This window comes from Lagenorhynchus albirostris, chromosome 7 (assembly GCF_949774975.1).
Source record: "Lagenorhynchus albirostris chromosome 7, mLagAlb1.1, whole genome shotgun sequence".
Lineage (NCBI taxonomy): Eukaryota > Metazoa > Chordata > Mammalia > Artiodactyla > Delphinidae > Lagenorhynchus > Lagenorhynchus albirostris.
The window spans coordinates 6,945,738-6,972,518 of NC_083101.1; the positions used below are offsets into that span (position 1 = coordinate 6,945,738).

The 26,781-nt window shown below is 55.1% G+C and overlaps 2 long non-coding RNA genes across 4 annotated transcripts in view; one reads left to right on the forward strand and one right to left on the reverse strand.

Annotated features, from left to right (window-relative positions):
* The window catches only part of LOC132523290 (uncharacterized), a 35,288-nt gene extending 13,769 nt beyond the window's left edge, over window positions 1–21,519 (reverse strand). For both annotated transcript variants that reach the window (XR_009541467.1, XR_009541466.1), the window contains exon 1: window positions 21,386–21,519. This is a non-coding gene — a long non-coding RNA (uncharacterized LOC132523290). The remainder of the gene's footprint in view (window positions 1–21,385) is intronic.
* LOC132523289 (uncharacterized) lies at window positions 20,098–23,762 on the forward strand. Of its 2 annotated transcripts, none has more exons than XR_009541465.1 (3): window positions 20,098–20,276; window positions 21,839–21,986; window positions 23,466–23,762. It is a non-coding gene; the product is annotated as an uncharacterized LOC132523289 (long non-coding RNA). The 2 variants fall into 2 exon arrangements; XR_009541464.1 differs by having other exon boundaries at window positions 20,100–20,164.
* Window positions 23,763–26,781: the final 3,019 nt, after the last annotated feature.

Below are 26,781 nucleotides of genomic sequence, written 5' to 3' on the forward strand. Positions count from 1 at the left end.
TAATCACTACTGTTATCCCCATTTTACAGATGAGGAAACTAAGGCACAGAGAGGCGATTTGCCCAAGGGTGGGAGCTGATGAGGGTACAAACCCAGGCCGTCTCATTCCAAAGCCCATCCTCTTATTTGTCCCATTGTAAGCTCATCTGTTTGTCCATTCATTCACTGTTGTCTGCACTGCATGCGAAACGTCGCTCTAAGGTCTGGTAATGCAGTGATTCTTCCATGCTACGCACTGTGCAGGCACTGGGGAGGCAACGGCAAGCAAGCCAGACCCTGGCCCAACCAGCACGGAGCTGACTTTCTAAGGAGGAGACAGGCAGGTGACGAGCAAAGAGAAACACCATGACAAGATGCTCACAGATGGTGCTAAGTGCAACAGAGCGGAGCAGCAGTGTGCTTTTTCAAGACAGTCATCAGGCCACACACTGAAGAGTGGTTGGGGCTGACATCTCAGAAGCAGCCAAGCCATAGCACGAGGAATGGCATTCCCAGCAGAGGGAACAGCAGCTGCAAAGGCTCTTGTGGTGGGAGGGTGGGGAGGGGAGAGGGCTAGACCGGCAGCACTGAGTGCCCAGAGAAACCAGCCCCAAAGAGGAGGCAAGCTGGGCCGGAGGCAAGTGAAACGGGGAAATAAACCAAAGGAGGGAGTGAAGAGCCCTTGCCTCGCAGGGCGAGCAGCCCTGGGGACCCAGAAGCACATCAAGGTAGCAATGACCGGCAAACCTGAAAGGTGAGTGGAGGCTGTGACCCCAGTGGACACCAGGAGAGGGCTGGCCCAGGCCCACAAAGGGTGAGGAACAGCCCCCCAGCGCTTCCCCCTTTCTCTACCTTAAGTGTCAACACTTGAGCCCAGGGCTGACTCCACAGCTGTGCCCTAAAGCACCAGGCCGTTCCATGCCTCGCGGGGCTTCAAGGAGACCCAGGGCCCAGCAGCACCCGCCCTCTGGCACCACTGAGTCTAATCATCTAGAAAGAGCCAGGCTGACCCCTGGCCACCCAATGAGTCATTCTTTCACTCGCTCTCTCATTCATTCGACAACTATTAGTCACTCCTCAGCTCACCAGTACCAGGAACACAGCAGGGAATACGAGCAAGTGCCTTCCATCCAGAGGCTGAAGGTTTAGAAGCAAATGGAAAGTCAGGTAGAAGTACAGGTGTGATGGGGAGGAAGGAGGCACAGCCAGAGAAGGCAGGGTCTCACTGTCAGAGCTGGAATGGTGACTTTGGGGACCAAGTCCTGATGGACGCTCCTTTAGTCTGGGAGTCCTCCGGCCCACCCCCTCCCCTGCTCACAGTGATGTGATGGCTCCCCCATCATCAAGAGGGAAGAGCGAGCAGGGCTTCTGGGCTCCGGAACCATTGTTCCCCGTCCCTCTTCTCCCCCTCTTGGCCCTCCCTCGAACCTCTGCCCTCCTTTCCTTGGTCAGCTGCCAATCTGGGGACAAAGCCAGACCCGCAAGCAGAACAACCTCCCAGTACCCAGGGACCTGTGTCTGAGCTGAGGAGGGGCTCAAAGCACCAGCCCCTGCGGTGAGGGGCGCAGACTCAGCTCTTACAGGCCCCATCCCCCTGTCCCTCCACAATGCAACCTCTGCCCGGCACACAAAGGGTTGTGTGGGACAGGGCCCCTGAGCCCCAGGCCCCAGAGTGGACACTTCCTGCGGGCTGGAAGGCAGGAGGCAGGGCTGAATATTTAAAACAACAAGCAGCAGATAAAACAAAACAGCTGGGACTTCCCTGGTGGTGCAGTGGTTAAGAATCTGCCTGCCAATGCAGGGAACACGGGTTCAAGCCCTGGGTGGGGAAGATCCCACATGCCACAGAGCAACTAAGCCCGTGCGCCACAACTACTGAGCCCACGTGCCACAACTACTGAAGCCCGCACGCCTAGAGCCCGTGCTCCGCCACAAGAGAAGCCACCGCGATGAGAAGCCCGCGCACCGCAACGAAGAGTAGCCCCCGCCCACCGCAACTAGAGGAAGCCCGTGCGCAGCAATGAAGACCCAACGCGGCCAAAAATAAATAAATAAAATAAAAATAAAATTTAAAAACAAAACAAAAATAACAAAACAGCTCTCGGCAGCCACTCCCTTTCGAACCCTCAACACTCACTGAACTAAGAGTATTCCCAGATGATCTCAGAGCAGCCAGGGAGGGTTGGACTATCATTAGCCCCATTTTATGGAGGAAAAAACTGAGGCTCCATGGATCTGATGACTTGCTCAGGTGCTAGAGCCAAGGAGCCAACTCAGGGCTAACGACACTCAGCTGGTGTTGGCAGGATGGCAGAGAAATCGGGGTTCGGGCGAATGGCAGCTCACGAGGGTGCCCAAGCCCAGGGTGGGCCAGGTGCCTCCCACGGAGGGCCCCCCCGGGTCCTCACAACAGTCCTGAGGGTGGGCAGCTGCATTAGCCCCACGTTACAGGTGAAAAAACCGAGGCCCTGAGGGAGGGAGTCAGTTACCCGCAAAGTTGCACAGCTAGTGAGAGGGGGTGAGATTCGAGCCCAGGACTTTTGGACTCCAGGGCCCAGGCTCCCATGTACCTAGGAGAACACGGGGAAGAGAAGGGGAGCAGGGGACCTGAGAACTCTGGTGTGCCAGGCCCTCGGTGCAGGCCTGCCGTGTCCACATGCCCTGGGTAGACCCAGGGCCTAGAGGACCAGGCGCCTCTGAGGCAGGCCTGGTGGCCACCTGGCTACTCTGTCCTTCACTGTTACTATCTCTGGGGTCCCGGCCCGGACCTAACCCTCTGCCCTCCGAGCTGCCCTCCCCTGCTGGGTCCCTGCAACGTGGTGACCACTGGCAGGGCACTCTGGGGATCCCGCCTTCCAGAAACTTCGGCCTGGTCAGGGGTAAACCTTGCCCCAGAGCCTCAGAAAACGCCGCTGCCAAGCCACTGGAGCCTGGAACCCCAGCCCACCCCAGGCTTAGCTTAGGCTGAGCCAGGAGGCGCTCCAGGGGTTGGGGACATGGGGTCCCCTCTCACTGCCTCTTCCTGGGGCCAGTCCTCACCCCATCACTACTGCAGTGATGATGGGCAGGGCTCTGTGTGTGTGTCTCCATGTGGCGTGTGTGTGTGTGTGTGTGTGTGTGTGTGTGTGTGTGTGTGTGTGTGTTGGGGCAGGCAGAAACAGCGGATGGGAGAGGGAGGGAGGGAGGGAGGGCGGGAGGGAGAGAGAGATCCAGACTGAGCAGAGGGCTGGGTGACAGGGAGAGGCAGCAACGCAAACACACAGAGAGGAGGACGCTTGAAAGCTGGGGAGAGGAGTTCAGAGAGAGGGGGAGGTGACAGAAGGGAAAGAGGGACACCAGCGAGGGGCCGGCCTGGCAGCGAGAATCAGAGAATCATGAAAGCAGAGCCCTGAAGGGCTGGATGGGGAGAGACCAAGATAAGGGAGAGGAGGTGGGGAACAGGGAGGGGGGGTGGGAGCCGTGCCCGGAGTACAGCTGGGGGCCCTGAGCGGGGATGGGGGCTGAGACCGGGGGTCTTAGATGGGCCAGGGCTTTCTCCACATGACACCCCTTGTCAGCCCTGGGATTGGGGGAGGCAGGGGGCCAAAGGGTGGTTCCCTCAGCCCCCACCCCCAGGCTGCCCTGGGGAGAGGACAGGCATGTGAGGGGTCCAGCCGAGGAGGCTGGTGGTAGGACCCCTCAGGGCCTCAGGCTCTCTGCCCTTGAGCCCCCAAACCCTGCTTCTCCCTGCATCAGCCTGGGCTGTGTGACCTTGGGCAGGGACTTTGCCTCTCTGGGGCTCAGAGCCCCCCTGAAAGGTGCTGAGCTTAGCGTAGAAGGCAGCGCTCGGGGGATGCAAGGCCTGGGCTGCGGGTGTCAGACCCAGACTGGCCTGGTATCTGTGCCCCAGGCGCTTGGCCTCTCTGAGGCCCCGTGCCTCCTCTATCGGGAGGGATAATCAAATTGGGTCTGTGATGCACGGTTGCTGTGGCACTGCACAGAGAGCTATGGAAACTGTAAAGTGCTGTGCACAAAGGGTTGCTTATCTTAAATGGTCATTTACAAAGGTACGCTTAGGTTTCCGAGAAGAGTTCCCTGCCCCGCCCCTCCACAGGATGACTCTGCCACCTGGACGGGACGCTCGGGGCCGTCCCAGGAGGAGCAGGGCTGTCTTGGGGGCTCCCAGCCGGTAGCAGCACGTCCCACTGGGGCCAGGCTGGACACTAGGGAGTCCTGGAAAGGCTTGGGCACCCAGGTGGGCCCCCCTGAAGGTTGACCCTGGAGAAGGGGGCTCCAGGAACCCCCAAGCCCCAGGGTCCCTTCACAATCCCCCCATGCTGCGGTCCAGGAGGGACCTGCCAAGGGCGGAAGGGAACAGAGAGACAGGGAAGGAGGCTGGGGTCGGTGCTCTAACCCGGGAATCGGTCCCACTCCCTAAAGACAGGGAGGAGGGGTTTTGGGAGAGGAGAGAAAGGGGGAGGTGGAAATGGAGGCAAGCAAGGAGAGGCACAAACGGAGAGGGATTGAACCTTGAGAGAAGCAGCCCAAGGAAAAGAGTAAATGAGGAGAGAAGGGAGGGAAGAGCGGCGGGGCCGCGGGAGCCCAACGTGCGGCGGCGGGCAGGCTCCGCGGCAGCGGCGGAGTCTTCCAGAGACAAAGGCCCGGAGGCCCGCGGAGGAGGCGGGGGGGAGGGAAGCTGGGGAGGGAGGCGGCAGGGAGGGGGAGGTAGAGGAAAGCTCTCGGCCCGGACGCGGCGCGGGGGCTCCAAACCCAGCCGAGACCCTGCCCCCGCATCCGGCGGAGGCTCTGACCCGCGCGAGAGGGAGCGCGCTCCGAACTGAAGAGGGAGAAAAGTCTGCCAGCTGCCCTTGGGGCTGTCACAACAGATAAAGCCTCATGCAGGCTTCACCAGGAGCGCCGTGCACGCCGATGCACAGAAGCGAGCTAAAAATACTGGCTTGAGCTGGGGAGGGGCGGGGGAGGATGGAGGAAGGAGGAAGAGGAAGGAGGAGGGTGGGAGGTGGAAGGAGGATGGAGAGGAGGTTGGAGGGAGGAGGGACGGGAGCCGGGCTCAGGCAGCCCGGTTTTCCAGAGCGTCCTAATGACCCAGATGTGCAGCTGCAGAGATGGCTGCTTGGGGAACTGCAAATCACCGGCCCCTGGCGGCCCCTCCCTTGGAGGGGGTGAGGCGGGGAGGAAAGAACTGGAGAGAGAAAAGGAGAGAGGCAGGGAGTGAGAGAAACCTGAGAAAGAGGGAAATCTAGGCGAGCTGGGCCCTGAAGGGCAGGGATGGGGACGAAGGGGGAGCGTGAGGGGGGGAGGGGAGGACAGGGAGGGAGGAGGGAGGACCAGGGAGTGGAAGGGTAGGGGGGAGAGGGTGAGGACCGTTCCTGGGGCCCTGAGGGAGAGACCGCCAGCTCTCCGCCCTAACCTCTGGCCCTGGATACTGGGGGGTCTGGCTGGGGTTGTCTGGGTTGAGTAGCAGGCCTGTGCCAGGTGGCACCCCAGTGTTTGGTCAGGCCACAGGAAGGATGGGCCCAAGGTTAGGGTCTGGCTCCTTGGCGAAGACCCGCTAGTTATGTAACCAGGGCCTGAGCTCAGCCCCAGCTAAGCTTTGACATCCCGCTTAGTTTAACACTCAGAAGGTCCTGGAGAGGGAGAGACCCATGCTGTCCGCGTTAGTCAGATTGACTCATTCATTCACCAACATCCACTGAACACCTTCTCTGGTCTGGCCTGTGCTGGGGAGATCAAGACAGGAAAGGGCCTGCCCCACATGAGCAAAGATGTTCCTGGACCTGTGAGCAAATAAGGAAGAGAGAAATCAGCGGGGTAGGAGTTGGGAGAGGGCAGTCACGAGGGCCTCTCCCAGGAGATGACATGAGCCCAAAACCCAAGTGGTGAGGAACCACCAAAACTCTGAGGCGTGTTTCCCAAGAGGGAAACTGAGGCAACAGGATTGGCAGCAGCACAAGATTCAAACCCAGGCCCAGCTGACACCAGTCCGAGCAGGTACCCGGGGCTCTCCTGCGGCTCCTGGGCCAGGGTTAGCAAGGGCAGGGTGGATGGAGGAGGCAGGGAGGCCGAGGGACCCCGGGGCCCAGGAGCTGTGGGGGTGAGAGCCACCCCTCCTTCGTTCCTTAGCAGCATGGGGGCCCGCAGTCCCAGCGCACTGCAACCTGCCGCCTGCAGGGCCATCCCCGTGGCAGTGGGCAGATGCGCCAGCATCTTGGACAGACAGGCCATTCAGGTCCCGGTGACACTGGGAAAAGCACCTCATGTCTCTGAGAAGCAAGGCCTCTTTTCTCTCATTCACCCGTCTTTTTCATTCTGAGCCAGGAAGAGGCCACGACCTTGTGGGGGCAGGATGGCCAGGTGGGCTGGGGGCAGATTGAGGTCCTGAGAGCCCCAAGCTGTTCTCCCTGGCCTTGAGAACCTAGGCCCATCCCTTAACCTCTGTGCCTCAGTCTCCTAATCTCTAAAATGGGGCTCCGGTGAGGTCTTGGTGGGATGCCTGGTGCCCAGCCCAGAGCAAACACAGTCAGTCAGCCCCAGCTCAAAAGCCGCCTCCCCAGAGAGGGCCTCCTCGACCACCCTTCCCTGCAGCCTTGTTTGTCCACAGCAACTATAATCCAGTGAGAGGCCACTGCTTACAGCCCAGCTGCGACGTCTACAAGCAGGGAGCCCTGGGCAGTGACTTAACTGTCTGTGCCTCTATTTCCCCAGGCTGTAACGGGGATGGCAGCAGCCTCCGGAGGCTGTTGTATGAGGGGTCAGAAGTAACGCTGCCAGGGCTTCCCTGGTGGCGCAGTGGTTGAGAGTCCGCCTGCCGATGCAGGGGACACGGGTTCGTGCCCCAGTCTGGGAAGATCCCACATGCCGCGGAGCGGCTGGGCCCGTGAGCCATGGCCGCTGAGCCTGCGCGTCCGGAATCTGTGCTCCGCAACGGGAGAGGCCACACAGTGAGAGGCCTGCATACCGCAAAAAAATAAATAAATGAAATAAAATTAACTCTGCCAGCTGTTGGTACCACGCCCAGCACAGGGACTCTCCAGCAGGCCTTGGCCCGCAGCCCCCTCTGTCTCTGCAGCTGCCTCGTTCCCTCTGCGTCTCCCGCCCGGACGGCAAGTCATCTGGAGCAGGGCCTGTCTGACCCGTGCACAGGGCACCAGGTGCCTGGCCCCCGCCAGCTCCCGCTAAGTGCTGTGGCTGAAGAAGCTGAGTCAACGGAGACCCCTGGAGCTCCCCCCACTGCTGAGGGATGCCTCTCTTGTTTTGCTTCACATTCTCTCCGCTGACACCAGGATCAAATAGAAGCGTGCCCAGCTCCTCCCTGCCCGCCCTTCCTGTCCCCTTCCCATCCGTAGCCCCCTCCTCTGCCACCACATCCCTACCTGAGCACCAGGAAGCCCTTCCTGGGGGTGGCCTCCCTCCCTCTCGGACCACCCTGGTCCCCAAGGGGGACACAGCCGCAGCTGGGCGACCTCATGTGCAAAACACGGAGCAGGGGTGTCACCCAAAGAGGGACAGAAAGAAGGAGGAGAAGGATTAGAGTGACCTGGAAATGAGTCCCAGGAGAATCGGACACTGGACTTCATTTTTATGTATCTGGCCTTTCCTTGTATTTTTATCCTACAGTCTTGCTAACCGTGAGTGCAGCCCTTACTTCATAGGGTTTTCCCACCTTCCCTGTCCCCTTGGCAATCTAGCTCCCTCCTGTAGTTCCTGGTGTGTGTGTACACGCACGTGTGTGTTTGTGCATGTTTGTTTATGTGTGAAGGTGTGTGTGTGTCTCTAGGGCTGGGAAGTCCAGGGAGCAGAGCTTCCTCTGGGGGCTCAGAGGGAAATAGGTGTTTTCACCACAGCTGAGCCGGACAGGACAAGTGCCCGCAACTCTCAGCATCCCGGGCCCAGCCGGATTTTGCCGAAGGTGGCGCGGGCCGGCAGGGCCGTGTGCCTGTTTGTTTGATTTGCCCCTACTTCCAAACTAGTTGAAATTACACACCAAGCATCGATTTAATTAAGTTTTCCGGTGTGCGGCATAATTAGGAAGACACATGACTGGAACAGGGTGGGCGGTCCCATCCCTGCTCTTGCCTGTTAGGATTCTCAGCCCTCGGGCCACAAAATATGGCGAGTTGTGAGACGGGGGATGGAGGAGACGGGGTGGCGGGGGAGCCAGCCGGAGCTGCCACCTCGCTCCGTGGGCTTCTGTCTCCACGTGACGGGAGATGGGCAGGTGGCCTTGCCTTACAGGGAATCTACCAGGCACCTGGCGCCAGACACTGAACCCGGGTGAAGCTCAGGGATCCCATCACCCTCACGCGGATGTCGGAACCAGCAGTATGGAGTGAGAGAGGGGTCTCGCTGTCTCTGTAGAATCAGTGGTTTATCCATAAGGGCGTGTTTCCAGGACAGGGTCACCGGGGCCTATTTGCCACGGGGTCTGCCCAGCCTCTGGGCCATGATCTAATCACAGATGGACAGTCCACAGACACAGAGCCCTGTCGAAGCAGCAGGATGCTCTCCTCCTATAGATCCTTCCCTAACACTTTCATCTGTCTCACACATGTGGGCTGGACCTCGGGAGGGCAGGCCTGCGGCCTGGCTGGTGCCTCTCCATCCCTGTCGGGAGGGGCTGTTTCATATAGCGGTTGGGCTTGTGGGCTACGGCCACATGGGCTAGGATTCAAACCCCAGCTAGTGCGTTTAGGAGGGGCCGGCCACGATGGCTGGCTCACTCCCAAGGAGGGGCGAGAGGTCCATGCCACCATCCACCTGGATGAGGCGCAGACTGTCCCCAGATCTGGAAGCACCTTTAGGAATCTTCCAGGCCACGTACACCTGGGGAAACTGAGGTCCAGAGGCAGGGGTGGGCCAGGTCCTGGATACTGACTGAGCGAGGGAGAGACGGTCGGAGTAGCACCCCCTGTTGCAAAGCACCTGGTCCGGCTCCCCCTCGTCCAGCCTGCCTCTTGCCTGCGTGAAGCACAGCCGCCCTCCGCACCCCTGCTTCTGGCTTCCCTCCCGCCTTGCACTGGCACCTCCAGAGCCAGGCCCTCTTCTCCTTCACCTGAACACTGCCAGCGCCCTGCCCCTGTCCCGAGACCCCAGGGACACAGATCCCATAACCCTGACCCCTCTCCTCCCCGCTTCCCCTCCTTCTCTCTCCACCCCGAGGGGCCCTGCATCAGGATCGATCACCTCGCCCGATGGACTCGAGCCCCCGAGGGCAGCCCCAGCATTTCTTTACTCACCACCATGTCCCCAAGGCCGAGTTCGGGATTCGGGAATGAAATGATAGCGTGAACATTTATTAAGCACTTACTGTGTGCTCTACATGCATGAGCCCCCAGTTCACTGCTTCTTCCACTGATCCTGCATCCACCCTCCCGTCTGGAACACCGAGGCTCAGAGAGATTATGAAAACTTGTCCAAGGTGACAGCACTACTAAATGGACTAGCTGGGGGTTGAATCCCAGCGCGTGTGGCCGTAGTCCACAAGCCTAACCGCTGTGTGAAACAGCCTCCCATCTGCCCTTCCATCCTTCCTCCTGTCCATCATCTATCCAGCTTATCCATCTTCCCAACCATGTCCCATCCAGTTTCCTATCCAACCTCCCATCCATTTCTGATTCATCCCCATCTAGTGCCCTGTCCAGCCCCCCATCCATTTTCCATCCGTCCTCCCGATAGCCTATGCCCTGAGCCTTCGCTGAGGCTTTGTCGCGCACCTCCAAACCTGTATTCGGCTTTCTTTTCTTCGTTGGCTCGGCCATTCACACCTACCTGGAGCTTTCCCTCATCCCCTCCTGCCCTCTGTCCCTCGGCACCGCCCCTGCCCCTGCAGTGCCAACTCCTCTGCCCTTGCCCACCACCAAGCCAGCCGCAATTAGGAGCCCAGGGGGCGTGGCTAAGAGCCCAGGGGGCGTGGCTGGCCTGCTGCTTCTTTGGGCCCCGCCCTCCAGAGCTTGATCTCCGCAGCAGCGGAGGGAGTGGCACCACCCGAGGGGCACACGGTGCGATGTGCCTTGGGAGACGCAACTAATTTTGACAACAGCCTTAGGAGAAAGACACATTTGTCCCCTTTTTCCCTCCTTGGGGGGAAAAATGTGTGTGTGTGCACGCCTGTGTATCTGCACGTGTGATTCAGATCATCGAACGTCAGGAAGCCGTGACTTGGGCACCATCCGGCCACATCTGCAGCAGCCCCACATGCTGACTCCTGGCGCCCAGGGCCCCAAGTTTGCTCAGAAACCCAAACTCTTGGCAATGTCCTCATCTGCCTGCCTTGGTGCCCAGCAGCATCTCAGTGACCTCTGACCCCCCATCGGGAGGCAGCTGAGCAGAGAGGGGAGAGCAGAGCCTGGTCGTGACAAGCCGGGCACCCTCGGACCAGCTAATGACCCCTGTGGCCCTCAGCCGCCTCCGCCGACAAGTGGGGAGGTGGACAGGCTGCCAAAAGGAGGAGGCCAGACAAGGCTTGAAAAGCACGGGGCCCACTGCTGGTGCTCTGGGCCTGTGTGTCCCTCCCTCTCCAGAGACAGGCTGACTCGCCCAGTCCAGACCGGCTGACAGGCCAGACAAATGAGGGCGTGCGGCCCAATTCAGTCTCCGTGGACCTGCCTTGGGGTTTGGGGTCCTTGTGGGAGTATGAAGCATTTGGAGACTCTTCCCTGTCCCCCCACCATCCTTTTCCTTTCCAAGGCAGGATCCGGCCTCTTGAAATTCTGCACACTAATAAAATTGTAACTAATTTACATCCGAGATGGGGAGTGAGTGGCAGCAGTTGTCATGGAGACCATCTCCAGGGCCCCGGCTGCCTCCGCCTCTTGGTGTAGCCAAGAGATCAAGAGATTCTCGCTCCAGCTCTGCAGCTGGGGCCAGTCCTGGTGCCTCCCGGGCACGCTGTCTTCCCCCCGACACTGGGCAGGACCCTAGGAGATGGGAAGGGCGCCGGCACCCTGGAACACACACCGGACTACACAGCTGTTCTCCTAAGCTGGGGCTGAGCATCTGCTCCCATCCCTGCTTCTCTCACCCCGTGGGCCCTGCTGGTTTTTCTCACTTCCAATGAATGTCCCTAGAGGGACACGGGGCCCTTTCCCTAAGCACGGTCAAAGATGGCACTCAAAGTGGGGACAGTTTCCAGAGACAGGGCAGAACAGCAGAGCCCTGAGCTACCCAGCAACTTGTCCTCCTGGGGTCTACTCTGGGAGAAGTCCCATCCTGGACTCCCAAGGGTCCAAAGATGAGGAGATACACTCCCTGGTCTCACAGAACTTGCCCGACATCAGGAAAGACGTCAAAATAATGAAGCAGTAACTCTGTGCCATGCACCGTGCCAAGCCCCACACGTGTGATCTTATTTAAACATCAAAGCAACACGAGGCAGAGGGTAATATTTTAATCCCCATTTTATCAGTAATGAAAAGGTCTCAGAGAGGTGGGTAGACAACATCCAAGTTCAGAGCCCTGGTAAGTATCAGGACCAGAGGCAAAACCAAGTCTCCCAAATCTAAAACCATTACGGCAAAGATGATAAACTGTCTCCAGGAAAGGAACCAAATAAAATAGTTATAGCAAAGCAGGGTATGTGCAACCAGAGAAGGGGGCGAGGGCACAGAGGGGCCCTCGGGAATCATGGAATCTAAATTGGGTTTTGAGGGATGAATAGGAGTTCTCCAAGGGGACAAGTGGGAGAAGAGCGTTCCAGACAGAGGGAACATGTACAAAGGCACAGAGGTGATAAGCTGCCTGATGTTTTCAAAGACCATAAGCTAGATGCTGGAGGGTAATGTGGAGAAGGGAGGGGGTCAGACCTGAGCCAAGCTGAGCCCCCTGGAGCTTATTCTGCAGATGAGGCGATAAAGAGCTGACAGCCAAGCAGGACTACTCCTCAAATTTGTGGGACCCAAGGCCAAATGGAGGTCCATGTATCAACTGTCTAGACATTTACAAGTTAGTAACCTGGCTAGAAAACTGCTCTGTGCAAACCTGTTCTAACCGCCTTCCTTGAAGACACACCTTCACAGTACTCCAGAAGGCCAGGTTCACATTTGTATCCTCGTGGCCTCAGGGTTTTGAGCCAGAACGTGAGAGTTTGAGTAGAGCCACACCCTGGGCTCCTGTCTCCAGCCCTAAAGGGGGACTTGTGAAATGCAGGTTCCTGGGCCCTGCTCCAGACCCAGGAGCTCTTGGGGGATGGGTCCCAATACCTCTACATTTTAACAGGATCACCAGGTGATAATTGTGAATAAAAAGATGGAGAGGCCCCCGTTGAAGGGAGTGGGAGTCTGGGGGTGGGGAGAGGGGGGAGGGGAACACGATCTGATTTGCTTTCTAGAAAGATATCCCCAGCATTGATCAAGAGTGGGCGAGACAGGAGAGGTGGCAGGAGCAGGTGGGAGAGGTCGGAGGCCAGGGACAGTGGCAGGTTGCCAGCAGGAGCTGTGTTTGAGATGCAGGGCCTGGACTGGACAAGGCCGGGTGCTGATGAGGTTTGGAGGTGAGCAAGGATCCAGGGTGCCTCCTTCAGGATCATGAAATCTAATTAGGCTGCAGGAGGTCTGGGCTCTGGGCAGACTTCATTAGGCAAGAGGCTGCTCCCCTCTGCCTGACCCCAGCCTCCCTGGGGCCCCTTCAGTGTCACTCCGAGGGTCAACTCCAGGCTATGAAGGGGGAAAAGAATTAAAAGCTGGGCCCTCTCCCCGCCCCCACCCTGCCCCTAGGAGCCTGCAGCCCTGGCTGGAGGGAGCTGCGTGGCGGCCCGCAGGGTGTGGTGGGCTTGTTCCAGGCCGGGGTTCGGGGGTGGGGGTGAGAGGAGGGAAGATTTCCTGCTGCAGTAGGACTTTGCTTCCCTCCGAGAGCAGCGGACCCTCTCACCGTCCATACCTGGCTACACCGCTCTAGGAGGCATCCTGGGAATAAAAATAACAGCCCCCAAAGCAACAGCAGCAACTCTTCCCATCGATGGAGCGTTTATGGCATGCCAGACACTGAGTCACACAGCAAGGAGGTGGCAGAGATGGGTCTGATGGACCCTGAGTCATGCGCTGGGAGCCAGTCTCCTCTGGGCCCAGCAGAGGGGATTAAGACTCAGCCCCCAGGGAGTTCCCCGGTGGCCTAGTGGTTAGGATTCCGGGCTTTCACTGCCGTGTGGCCTGGGTTCAATCCCTGGTTGGGGAACTGAGATCCCACAAGGTGCGTGGCACAGCCAAAAAAAAAAAACTCAGTCCCTGCCCTCACAATCTATTTGGGGCTGAGGCTGCTCCCCCCAGATGCATCTCTAGGTGTATCTAGAAGGCTCTAGAGAGGCCCGTGCATCTCTAGAAAGCTATGTTGCCAAATGCCAGCTTTTCAGACCATATGGGACTAGACTGTATTTATCAGCAGCATGAAGAGGGAGAGCTCGGAGGAGCTGCTGGGAAGGCACCACTTGAGCTGAATGCTGAAACAGCAGCCATGTTTAAACAAGTGAGAAGACGTGGAGAGGGCCCCCTAAGTAGGGGGTTACAGGCTGGGCAAGGGGTGGGGGTGGGGATGCACTAGGAAGGAGGGAAAGGCCGAGGGGCTGGAATGACCAGTCACAGGAGGCAGGGAGCCCCAGCGCAGGCGAGAAGATCCTATCAGCCCAGGACTGGCATATGCCGTCATGCGCATGCGCTGCCTGGAGGCATCCGCCATCGTCAGGCCTGCAACGGTTCCGTCTGTTGGGAATGGGTTTGGTGAGTGCCTCGAACAAGAGCCATCCAGGAGGAGGCATCAGCACGAAGGGGACTCAGCTAAGGCTCTCCGGAGAATGGGGGCCTCTAATCTCCCCAGAATCCTGGGAGAAAAGCATACCTGCCCCACCCCCCCGCACCCACCCCAACCAAGGCCCCATAACCACGTGATAGCTCAACAGTGTAGCTCTACATCAGCTTGTCCCAACTGTGCCCTGCCTGCCTCTAGCAGAGGTGAACACCCTGGGGTAAAACCTCGCTCCCCCATTTACTTTGTGACTTTAGGCAAGTTTCTTAACCTCTCTGAGCTCAATTTCCTTATTCATAGAGTGGGCACAAAAACACCAACCTCTAAAAGTTTATTGATTTGTTTTAGGATTCAATGAGAGGATGCAAAGAAAGCATTCAGTGGAACACTTGGTGCAGGGTTCACGTTTGATAAATGTTGGTTCTCTCAAACCCTGGACAGGTCAGAGGTGGCCATAGAAGGTTCTCACTTGACTTACCCTATATGCTCGTATAATTCTCACCAGTCCTATGTCATCTGACAGCGGAGCTGGGCTGGGAATCTCCTACGACATAGATGGGTTTGCTGGAGTCCTTTACCTTTTACATTTAAATCTATGATCCACTGAGAGTCATTTTTCTGTATAAGATATGAGGTTTAGGTTGAGGTTCATTTTTTTTTAAAAAAAATGAATGTCCAATGGTTTTAACATCATTTGCTGAAAAAACAATCCTTTATCCATTGACTAGTACACAATCTTGATCTCCCCCATTTTGCTAGCCTTGCTACCTGATCCTTTGTGCCTTTCATTCATTAATTTAATAAATACTGTGGGACACATGCAAAAAAAAAAAAAGGAATCTTGACCCTTACCTCACCCCATATTAAAAAAGAAAGAAAAAATCAACTCACAATGGATCATAGACCTAAATCTCTAACATAAAACTTTCAGAAAACATAGGAGAAAAATCTCTGAGACTTGGGATTAGGCAGAGTTCTCAGACATAACAATAAAGTACAACCCACAAAAGAAAAAAATGGATAAATCATCAAAATTTAACACTTGTTCTGTAAAAGAAACTGTTAAGGGAATGAAAAGACAAGCCACAGATTGTGAGAAAATATTTCAAATCACATATTTGACAAAGGACTTGTATCCAGAATATATAAAGAACCATCAAAACTCAATAGTTTCATAACAGTCCAATTGAAAAATAGGCAAAAGACTTGTATAGACACTTCATCAGAGATCTATCAGATGACAAATAAATGCATGAAAAAATGCTCAATACTGTTAACCATCAGGGACACGTGAAAATTAAAAGTGTGATGCGGTACTGCTTCACACCCACTGGGATGGCTAAAATTTAAAAACTGACAATATCAAGTGCTGACGAGTCCAGAGCAACTGGAACTCTCATACATTATAGATACGGATGCACAACGGTATGGTCACTCTGGAAAACAGTCTGGCAGTTTCTTAAAAAGTTAATCATATTCTTGTCCTATGACGCAGCTGTACTACTCCTGGACATTTATCCCAGAGAAATGAAAACTTAGGTCCATGCAGAGACAGGCATGTTCATAGTCACAGAGGCATGGATGTTCAGAGCAGCTTTATTTGTAAAAGCCCCAAAGTGGAAACAACCCAAATTCCTTCGGTGGGTGAATGGATAAAATGGTACATCCCGAACATGGACTATTATTCAGCAATGAAAAGGAACAAACTATTGACACACGCATCACCTTGCATGGATCAAGGCCACTATGCTGAGCACAAAAGGCCAGTCTCAAAATATCACATACTGCACGATTCCATTTTCTAAGAGACCAGTGATGGAGAACGGATCTGGGGCTGCCAGGATTAGGAGCAAGGGGAGGACGTGACTACGAAAGCATAGCACAAGGGACTTTTTTGGGGTGATAGACCTGTTTTGTATCCTACTCGTGGTGGTGGTTATACAAAGTTATACACATGATAAAATTCACAGAACTGTACTCTAAAAAGATGTCCCTAAAAATGCAATTTAAAAAAAAGGCTACATAAGGCTTCGAGTTCTCAGATAGCTTCTTTATGCAGCCCACGCAGGCCACAGCTCTCCCCTAAGGCTCCTTTGAACGGATTAGAAAAGGGCACCACCTCCTGTGTGGAATGCAGCCGGAGCCAGGTCCCACAGCCTGGGAAGCGGAGGGCTGGCTGAATTGCAGCTCCACTTGCCCCCTGAGCAGCACCTTTGTGCAGTGAACAACCTACACAAATGTCCACGTGGGCCCTAGAAGCCCCGTGTTTTCTTCTCAGCCTCTGTTCTCCCCTCCAAGGATGGAGCTTTAACAGGCAGCCCCCAGGGAGCGGGGGCAAGGGGTGGGCTGAGGATTCGCCCTGACTGGCCAGGCTGGGGCCTCCTGCTAATGGCTGCGAATACACTTAATGCTGAGACTGCAGGCCGGTGCTTTTGGGGCCTGGTGCTTCATAGCTCACCTGCCAGGGAGAGACACACAGCCGGTCAGCCAGACACACAGCGAGGCTCCGATGGATGGAGGGAGTGGGGCAACCCCTCCCAGCCCAGAAACCTCCCTAAGACTGGCGTGGGCGGGTTGTGAGCAGGTGCAGCAAGGACCTTGCTGGAGAGATCAGCTCCCCATGAGCTTGGGCCCAGGCTGGGCCTGTCCCACCACTCACCTTTGCTCATTGAGGGTGGCGGTGTCACTCTGCTGGGCAAGTGGGCTTCGGGTGGGCCCAGCCACATCTGCTGTGCCCCAGGGAGCTGGCGATAATGATCAGGGTCCCGGCTATTATTTCCTGGGCACCTGCTGGGTACCTGGCACTGTGCTAAGGAGTCTCTATCAAAGTGGCCATAATAACAAAGGCACCAATGACAACAATATGAATAGCAAGTCATGTTTCCCGAGTGCACATGAGGGATGGGCCTTAACCCTCCTAATAACCCCGAAGGCTGGTCTGTTGCTGCCTTCATTTCACAGGGAGTCAGCAAGCTGAGGTTCAGGGAGATGAGGCCGGCTTGCCTGAGGCCACACAACCCGAGGCTCCGGCCCAGATCTGTCTGCAGAATGGGAGCTTGACCTGTTGACTCGCTTCATGCGGTCCTGCTGGACCACTTCAGCCTCTTCAGTCCCACGACTTAACTTTTCTGAGCCTCGAGTTTCAACAGAGGTGAAAGGGCACTTTGCTTTCTCATACATGAAAGGGGCCCCAACTCTCCTGACAGGGGGCTCTTCAACATGAGTTCAGGCCCCACCTCCTCCAGGAAGTCTTCTTTGACCCCCTCCAGGCTGGGTCAGAACACCTCTGAGAAACAGGATTCCTCATTCTTACTTGGGAACCAAGAATGAGCTGGTCTTGCCTCCTCTGATGGTGCCGTGTGAGTGTAACATCTGGGACTCCAGCAGCTACTGCTACCACCCTAACTGGACCTGCTGACACCATGAGGAGGGCAGAGGGAAAAGAACTGCAGAGAAGTCAAGCTGGAGCGTCAATAACATCATGAACCTCTGGATCAAACCATGCCTGAAACCCACAGCTGCCTCTGCATTATTCTATTACATGAGCCCATAATTCCTATTTTGATTGGATTTTCTGCCTGTTATAACTCAGAGAGTCTAAACAGATACCAGAATTCACCAAATGTGGCCAGTAGCTATTTTTGGAGGGCAAATAACGAGGGAACTTCTATTCTTCAATGTACGTGTTTTATATCATTTGCAGTTTTACAATGAATATGCAGCAAAGTCAATGCTGGTGTTTCTGTCTGGAGCAAACAAGCTGGCCATGGGCGTGTGGCTTGAAGAATCGGTGGCAACTCCCAGCATGTGATGATCACAGTAATAAAGGAGGAGGGAACTGGGGGGGAAAGATGGCAGCTTTAACCTGGGGCACGGGAGGCTTCTAGGGAGCCCACATGGGGACTTTCAGGGGCTGGCACTTAGGAGGAAGAAACTGAGGCAAAGGAGAGTCAAGGTGGGGGCCAAGTGGCAGGGCTGAGGAAGGCCACGGACCATAGCCCATGGCCAAGGCCTTACTCATCAGCGAACTACATGATGCTTCTCCCCGCAGTATACTCCCTTCAGGGGCTGTTACAGTGCCTCAGGCACCCCCATTGTTGGAACTGATGACTAAGGCCAGCTGTGAGTGGCAGAACCCGTCAATCTGTACATTTCTTGGAAGTGGCCTTCCAGCCACCTTCCATTAGCACGGGTGGCAGGGACCCCTCAGATCCAGCTGACAAGTGGATTCCTCAAGCCCGAGCTGATGCTCTGAGGATGGGTGTAAATTACAGCGGCAACATGCTTCTGTCTGAGGCTTTTCACTTCTTGGAATGACATCCCACCCACAGGCTGCTTTGTCTACCAGGGGTCCTGAGATGTAGGCCAGACAGCCTTCTGCCTCAGTTTCACACAGAAAGAAATTCAGGCACAGAGACGCCAAGCAACTCACTAACAATCACACAGTGAGGCAGAATTTGCTAGAATTTGAACCCAGTTCTCCTGCCTTCTGACCTGGTCCCCTTTCTATTGCCTCCTGCTGGTCCTCACAGCAGGGGTTGGGGCAGGGAATTGTTTTGGGTGAAGATCAGCTGATGAGGCCTTGAGAAGGCCTGGCAGGGACTGGGGAGATGGGTGGTAAAGAGGTTCCCTGAAAGAGTGAGGGGAGGTATCCCAGCCAAGGGGTTGGGCTTCTGCCCGATCCCCACATCTGCCCTGGGCCCACCAAATGTCCTTCCCTGTGCCCTAACTGCTCAGTCCCTGGACATCACTTTGAACCTTCAAACATCCTATTATGAGCCCATTTCACAGGCAAGGAAATGAAGCTTCATAGAGGTTAGGTCATTTGCCTAAAGTCACACAGCTAGTGAGGAATGGAGGTCTCTGGCCGGTTGGAGCCCAGAGCCTGTGCAAAGGCCCTGAGGCGGGACCCCCGCACAAGATGCACTAAAAGAACAGTAAGGAGACCAGCTGGCTGGGCCCGGAAAGGAAGCCGAAGAGGCCCTTCTCAGCCCCATCCAAATCCTACTTTCTCAAGCAAAAGGCTCTGGCCTCCACGGGATGTGGCTTCCTGCTCAGTGAAGCAAGGCTCCATCCATCCTGGCCTTGGTTTCCTGTTTGGAGTGGAGAGGCCCAGAGAGATGCTTCTGGAGTCAGGAGAAGTAGCAGCGGCTTCAGGGGCATTCGCCTTTTTTTTAAAGACCCAGAAAGTGAGAGAAGTCGGTGAGGGCGGAGGGGGGACGCAGCGATGAGGCCAGGCCTTTTCTCCGGCCTGCTCCACCTGGGACCCCCATCTTCCAGGGCAACGCAGGGTGGTCAGGGCTTTGGGGGCTGTTGGAACCGGTTCTCACGCTCCCGTAGGGGGCTAGGCGGCTGGGCCACGTCGCGCCTGACGCCAGGCGGCGGGCACCCGGCGATCCCCGAGCGCCCTGCCCGCGGGCGGGGTAAGCGTCCGCCGGGAGCGCGCGGACAGGCGCGCGCACCCCCCCCCCCCACACACACACAACGCACACGCGCTCACGGAGCTGGCGGAGGAGCGGAAAGGAAGCAAGAAGTGAAAGTGAGCAACCTCTAGTGAAAGAAAAAGACATGCACAGACATCTCGGGAATTGATGCCGGTGGCGGCGAGCTGGGCGCACGCACGCGGCGCGTTCCCGGCAGCTGGGCGCGTGCTTGGCGGCCCCGCGGAGGAATCGCCACTCTGGGCCAGGCGGTCGCTGGGGTTGCTCGCGTCCCCGAGGCCGCTCGCGTCCCCGAGGCCCAGCGGCGGCCAGGCTCCCTCCCCTTTCCCTGGTTCGGGCCGCCTCCGCCTCTTCTCGCCCCGGCCGGCACTGTGCTGGGCAGGCACCCAGCGGTGCTCGGATGTGTGCCCGCCGAGCCCCGCGGCCACGGGCGCTGGCCAAGTCCTGCTGCTAGGCCCGGGCTTTAGCCCAGAGCCCGAAGGACCCTTACTTAGCGTTTGAGCCCTTTCGCCCTCTCCCCTTCCCCACCGTCTGCACTGACTGCCCTTCCCCGTGGCTCCCTGGAACGCCAAAGACCCTGCAGTGGTCGTTGCTCAGGTGGCCTTGGATGAGAGCCAGTCCCCCGTCTCCCAGAGAGAGAACCTCCAAGTGACGGCGTCCTGGGAGGCCAAGGGCCACTTGACTGGTGAGAACAGCTCCCAGACAGCGGCCCTGGGGCCTCGGAAGCCCCCCTCCCCCAGCCTTCCCTTCCAGAACCAGCTTTTCCAGCTCGGCAGCCGAGTCAGGTTTCTGGCGAGTGTGGATTTGTTTTCCACCCCTGGGGCTTGGGTGGGAAGAGCGAAAACAGGGAAGCTGGTTGCCCACGTAGTGTTCTGCCATTGCCGCACCCCTCCTGCAGAGGCGCCCCAGGGACCCTCACAGCTGAAACAAACTCAGAAACCAGGCCCCGTCTCAACGAAAAAGGCACAGATGCTGGGGTGCTCGTCGAGTCGGGCCTTTTGGACAGACATCAGGTAGAAGCTGTGAATAGCATTGCAAGGGCTGCAAAGTCTGGAGCTCTTGGTGGGCAGTAAATAGCACCAGTGTTTCTGAAGACACAGAGAAGGGCGTGGCTTCTTTCCAGGGGTGAGCAAATTGGTGGCAGAGTTGGATGACCCATCCCAGACCTTGTCTCCGCTGGGTAAGGTTCCAGGGTCCTGCAGGGTGTCCCCTTCTGAGCTAGGATGCTGAAAGAAAACACTTGTCCCAGGCCTCCCAGAGCTCATAGCCTAATGGGAGCCAGAGAAGTAAACGATCAAAATACGGTGTGCTGGGCTTCCCTGGTGGCGCAGTGGTTGAGAGTCCGCCTGCCGATGCAGGGGACGCGGGTTCGTGCCCCGGTCCGGGAGGATCCCACATGCCGCGGAGCAGCTGGGCCCGTGAGCCATGGCCGCTGAACCTGTGCGTCCGGACCCTGTGCTCCGCAACGGGAGAGGCCACAGCAGTGAGAGGCCCACGTACCGCAAAAAAAAAAAAAAAAAATACGGTGTGCTGAGAGCTCCGAAGAGGCCTGAGGCAGGGAGACATCCCAGAGGAGGTGAAGTCGGACTGAAAAGTTGCGGGAGAGCAGGGCAGGCTCAGGAGGCTGCGGACCGCAGAGGCCTCACATTCCCAGGCTCTGCAGACTGCCAGGTTGCAGAGAGCTGGAGACATCATGAAAATGGAGATGAGGATCCCTCCAGAGACTTGGGGCTGCCTTTCACTCTAAAGATGGAGAAACTGAGGCCTGAGAGGTAGGGCAGGTGCCCCGGGTCACCCAGCTGGCTAGACTTTGGGCTACACCCTGGCGCATAGTACGTGCTAAATAAATGGAACTATGAGGTTTGGATCCCAGGAGCCAGGCCCCGCCCTCTCTCCCTTCCTACAAATCCTTGTTGAGTACCTTCCAGGTGGTGATTAAGACACAATAGCCTGATAAATGCACGTTTTAAGATAATGTTAGCTGTCGATAAGTGGTGTGATGGTGCGTGACTAGGGGTACTGAGGAAGGGGCCTCTGAGCTGAAGGATGGGGGCGGGGCAGCCCTAAGACCATGTGGAGACCCGGTACACCAGATAGAGGGAATGGCAAATGCAAAGGCCCTGAGGCAGGAACATGTGTAAGAAGAGCAGAAAGACAGTTGTGTGGCTAGAGCACAGGGAAGGAGGGGTATGCAGGCCACGGAGAGGAGCTGGGGTTTGATTTCGAGTACATACCTCACGTGTGATTGGCGTGGAGCCAGCCGGAAGAGCCGCTGTGGGAGAACCCACGCGCCCTGACCGCAGCGGGCCAGGGAAGCAGCTCTGGGATGAGGACTTGGGCTGCGCGTCGTCTGCTCTTCATTCCCCTGACTCCTTCCACCGCAGCATGTTCTGGGAGCCCGTGGCCAGGAGGGCGGGATGTAGTCATCCGCCCCAGGCAGGGCGCTGCTTTGGCTTCCCTTCCCCGCGTCCTCTGGGTCACCCTGGTTTGCAGCCACCAGGGGAAGGTCGTCACCACCATCACCGTCAGAAGCATCGTGGTGGGAAACATTTGTCGAACGCTCACTATAGACCAGGTCCTGGGCCGTGCCTTTTATGCGTGTCTGTGAGCTTGGTGTCCACTTTACAGATGCGAAGGCGAAAGAGGCAGAAGCATCCAGCCGAGATTACACGTTTGTTGTGTTCCAGGGGACGTCTGGGCCTTGAGTGGTGGAATGGGCTGGAATGTTAGCGCTGAAGCCCCGCTGGAGCTAGAGTCTTTGCTGGGACTGGGATTGGAGGCTGCAGAAAGCGAAAAGCGGCAAGGTCGGCTGCAGGTCATGGAGAAGCAACAAACGTGAGAGAAGGATCATGATGTTCCTCCAACCCTGAGCAAGAAGTAGCATAAACAGACACAGGTGTAAACACACACCTGCACACACCGGCATATAGAAACGCGTGGACCCCAGTACGTGCACACACATGCGTGACACACACACGCAAGCACTGGGTGCCTGTGCACACGTGCACGCACCCGTGCCCGCGCACATACTTGTGCACGTGTCCGTGAACGCACCGTACCCACACGTGAGCACACCTCAGCGCACGTGCACGCGGACACAAACCCAGTCCATGCTCACAGAACTCCATCATAGACCATCTGCATACTTCTTTTCTTAGCAATTATCATGGTTCATTCATTCATGCAACAAGCATATGTTGAGCCATTTTCGGTGCCTGGTCAGGGGGTGGGCACAGCACAGCCAGCCAAGAGGACCCACAGCTTCAGCCTGACTTTCTCTGAGCTCACAGTCTAGGCTGGGAGAAGACAGACGGGAAACAGTGGACTGAAATCTTCAAGGATGTTTGTCACCGGGGCCCTGGAAGAGAAGCACAGGGAGCTGTGGGGCTGGGGGTTGGTCCATGGGGGCTTCCGAGAGGAGGTGTGTTTGCATGAGTGAGGGGACCAGGCTCTGGTCAAGTGACAAGTCAGGAGACGGTTTGACCGGAAGGAAGAGGCTAGCGTGGTGGGTGGGAGAAGCTCGGACAGGCCTGAAGAGCATGGGGGAGGTGTCTGCTGACCCATACTGGCCAGGTCTGGCCCAAGAGTGCCCATAGACCGACTCCCTCCCCTCACTGGGAGCCCCGAAGGGCGGGGCCAAGGCGGGTGTCTCCTGTCTGTGCCCCCACTCCCAGCGCCCAGCACAGGTGAGTGCTGGTGCCTTACACGGGAGTCTGGGAGCTGCCACAAGTGATACGCTCTCTCTCCCCTCCCCCTCCCCTCCCTGTCTCTCCTTTTCTCACCACACACAGCCCTCAGTTTCTCTGCCTGGGCAGTGGGTGGCTACCAGCACCTTCCTCACTGAGCCGTGAGGGTGAGTTGATGGGAGCCTGCCAGAGGGGGCTTGGGCTGCTACCCATTTCTCTAGGCAAAGATCAGCGCTGGCAGCTGGCAGGGGGCAAAACCACCCCCCACCCTATCCCAGACCCTACTGTACCCCCATCTCATACACACACACACACACACACACACACACACACACACAACTGCGCCGCATACAGCCCCACACCCCATTACACATCTCACACATCCCCCCGCCACCACGCCTACACTACGCGCGCGCGCACACGGCGCGCTCACGGGGCCACTGGGGAAGCCCAGCCAGGCTCACTCTCCCCCCACCAGCCAGGCTCACTCTCCCCCCACCAGCCAACCTCCCCCTTGAGTCCCGGGCAGGGCAGTGACAGACAGCCCGCAGACCACCGCGACACACCACCTGACCGGGGCTGCAGGGCTCTACTCATTGATCCAGAGATGCTCTTTCCTTTTCCTCAGGCGCTTCTCTGAAGGATGGAAAAATCGATGCCCACGGAAGAGTGGGTGCAGGGAAGGTGTGGACAGCAGCGGAGGGGAGAAGACCAAGGGCGGGGGGGAGTCAGGCGCCTGGGGTCCCTCCGCTGCGGCACTGGCTGTTCCCCATCTCCCAGAGCAAAGTCAGAGGTCAGTGTGGTCAGCACAGGCCCGGTGGTGTGGTTTTGGTTTTCATTATTTTGTTCTGATTACCAAAGCTGTGCGTGTTCGTGTAGAAAATCAAAATCACCAAATCCATCCCCAGAGGTAGCCTCCCCGTTAACGTGCATAATAAATCCTTCCAGCCTTTTTTCTCTGCAAGTTGAATGCACTTTTTATTTTTGCAAAAGTAGGATGTGCTCAACTGCTGTTTTCCATCCGACACTCTGCAGCCAGGATCCTTCTGTGCCGTTACCTGGTGATCTGCTGGCTGCACCATGAGTCATCTTGTTGTGTGGTGGACATGTGCACAGTACAGGGCTTGGGGTCAGGAATTGGCCCCTTGCTTGCATCACGTCGGGCAGGTGGCCTCCACCCTCTGACCTTGCCGTCCTCCTCTGTGTGGTGGGGCTACTGCTGACTGCCTTACAGCCTTGTGGTGAGAATTACATGAGGCAAGAGACAGAAAGTACTCATTCCTTGCGGAGCACATCAAAAATATTCCATCCACTTCAGGTATTATTATTTTTTATCCTGATGGTTACATGGCAAAACCATCATTTACTTAGCCAACCCTCTGTCATTGAACATTTAGGCTGTTTATTCAAATTCCCTTAACGAAGAAGCCTTTAGTGAATATCCTTGCCAAGAATTCTTTAACAAACGCTCAATTATTAATTTTGAGTGATTTCTAGGAGAAAAGTTTTCCATGTTAGGAAAGGTATGCACGTTTTAGGACCAGTCTGTCTGCATACTCCCACATTGCCCTCCTGAAAATGTTCTGATGACACGGTGTGAGTGTCCTAGGACTGCCGTGACAAATTATCACAAATTTGGTGGCTTAAAATAAAGAAATTTATTCCCCCACAGTTCGGGAGTCTAGAAGTCCAAAATCAGGGTGTCAGGTTTGGTTTGGTTTTGTCTTGTCTTTTTTGGGTTTTTTTTGGGGGGGTGCCCGCACCGCGTGGCTTGTGGGATCTTAGTTCCCCAACTAGGAATCGAAGCCACACCCTTGGCAGTGAAAGTGTGGAGTCCTAACCACTGGACCGCCAGGGGATTTCCTCTCTTAGCTTCTGTCAGTTGACTCGTAGCCCCCTCACCCCAGTCTCTGCCTCCGTGGTCATATCACCTCTTCCTCTGTCTATTTTTCCCCCATATGCCTCTTACAAGGACATTGTCCTATAATCCAGGATGATCTCTTCATCTCAAGATCCTTAATTATATCAGCGAAGACCCTTTTTTTCAAATGAGGTAACATTCATGAGTTGTGGGGTTAGGACATGCTCATGGCTTCAGGGGGCTACCACTGAACCCACACACACTCCTACCAAGGAAAGAGCGTTGTGTAAAATTCCTTTTTCCCCTCACCACACAGGATATTCTAATCTTTTTGAAATGTTTGGCCAAGTTGATAAGGTAAAAAGGATCTCTTGCTTCAAAGTGCATTCTGTTCTGTTCTTTTCTTTTACTATCAGTGAAGAGAAACATATTTTCATCTGCTCGCTGGTCATTTGTTTTTCTTATTTTGCAATTCTTATTTCACATGCTTGTTGGTCATTTTTCTTATTGTTTTACTGATTCATGTCCTTTGCTCAATTCCTTATTAGGTATTAATTGTCTTCTTCTGCGTGTGTGAGAGCTCTTTGTAGATTAGGGATATTGAACCTTTATTATATCTTGTAAATATCTTCCTAATTGGTCACTTGCTTTGGGGGTTTTCTCATAGTTCTTCAATGTACATAACTTTTACATTTTTTTGTAGTCAAAGCTTCGAGAGCATTTTACCATCAGGCTTTTCCCACTGACATTATTTTCATCTAGCGCTTTTATAGTTTCACTTTTATATTTAATTTTGTGTTATCTCTGCAATTTATTTTAGTGATGGTGTATGTTAAGGTGTATTGCTTTCCCCCCCATTATTGAACAGTTGTCTTAATACCACTTAATAAATAGTTCATATTTTCCCTATTGATTTTAAATGATACCTTTATAATATATTCAATTTGACTTCTGGTTCCAGTGACCTAGCAGACTGAGCTAATGGTGACACTCCCCTCACTCCTTATGCTAAGGAACATCAACAAAACTTAGCACAGCAACAGAAATAATTAATCTTGAAAAAAAGAATGGGAAACTCCTAGGTCCTGGAAGTTGGGAGGGGAAAACCAGAGCCAGGAACTATTCCGTAACATACAACCCCCAAAAGGGGCAAGATCCTCAGTGAAGAGGTGCTGACAGATAAAAAATAGAAACAACAGGAGGAAATGATCTACCACAAGGGAGAATTAGCACAGTGTGAAAGTGAGATCATAGCACAGTCTGAAAGAGACTATAAACCAAGTGTGCGTTAAATTATTAAAAGAAAAAAGGCACCGTAAGCAAATAAAAAGATACCTTAAAAAAGAGGTAGATTTGAAGGAAAACAAAGATCTAAGAATGAAAAACAGCCACTGAAACTAAAATTTCAATGGGTGTGTTAAATAGCAGATTAGACACAGCTGAACAAATGTTCATGAACTTAAAGATAGAACTGAGAAAATTACTCAGAATGCAGCCTACAAAGATAAAAAGATAGAAAGACCAAAAATAGAAGCAAACAGGATAGAGTGAGGAGGTCTGACATATGTCTTAGAGGAGACCTAGAAGAAGGGAGATTATGAGGAGAATGGAGGAGAGATCGTATTCAACATGGTAATGTCTGAGAATATTCCAATAGTGATGAAAGACACAACTCCTCAGATTTAAGAGGTGTATTAATTCCAAGAAGGATAAATAACAGTTAATCTACACCTAGATATAGATACTAAATATGTAATACTAAAGACAAAGAAAATTACTTAAAGCAACCAGAAGGAAAAACTGTGCTCTCAGCACTTTGCACACTAGCTCTTTAAGTCTTCAAAATAACACTCTTAAACCTTTTAAGAATGGAAAATTGAGGCACAGAAAGTTTAGCTAATCTTTATTACTTCATGTTACTTTAGTAATTCTTGTTACAATAATGGCCCCTGAAGAATCACACTTCCCCTTGACAGTACCCTTTTGTGATGTGACTTTGCTGCTCCTGCCTTCAAGAGGACACACTCGTCACAAGGGAGAATCTTAGTCTATTTCCCCACCCTTGAGCCTGGTCTGGCCTTGA